Below are 580 nucleotides of genomic sequence, written 5' to 3' on the forward strand. Positions count from 1 at the left end.
TTTTCCAATCCCAAAATACAGGCACGTTTGCCAGGTTACAAAGCCCCACAGCCACGTAGGTAAATTTAGCGACCTGAGCGCCCGTAAGCGGAAGGCGTGAGCGGCAGGCCGTGGACCCCCACGAGGTGGCTGCGCGTTGAGTCCGAATCCAGCAGGGGCATCAAGCACGTCCAGTAGGATCGTTATGATTTCTAAGTAGTAAAATTGTTGCCTTGGCATAAAAAAATTGTCCCAGGCAATCCACGAACTCCAGTCAGCTGGGCACAGAGCTGTCCTCACAGCCCGCCTCATCCCGCCCGTTCTGGTTGCCATGGAAACCGCAGCCTAAAAGATTTGGAGCTTCTGGCACATGGGCAGATTCAGAAACCGTGGCTGGGACAGCACTGCGAAATCCCTAGAGAGCGCTGGTCCGTGGGGGCTGGGTGTCGCTTTGTCCTAAGCGAGGGAGTCTCTGTCTCGCAGTAGCTAATTCCATTCACTAAAAACCCGTTAGGATGAATTCACCTCACTAAACTGGTAAATGCCCCCCTAAGCCACCTCGGAGATGAGTTACACAAGGGACATTTTCAAATGAAGCAGG

At 53.3% G+C, this 580-nt stretch overlaps 1 protein-coding gene across 1 annotated transcript in view; it reads left to right on the forward strand.

The window, feature by feature from the left end:
- The window catches only part of PTPRC (protein tyrosine phosphatase receptor type C), an 85,173-nt gene that overhangs the window by 47,489 nt on the left and 37,104 nt on the right, over positions 1 to 580 (forward strand). The gene's annotated exons all lie outside the window — the stretch shown is intronic.

This window comes from Pteropus medius, unplaced genomic scaffold, assembly GCF_902729225.1.
Source record: "Pteropus medius unplaced genomic scaffold, Ma_sr-lr_union100, whole genome shotgun sequence".
NCBI classification, from domain to species: Eukaryota; Metazoa; Chordata; class Mammalia; order Chiroptera; family Pteropodidae; genus Pteropus; species Pteropus medius.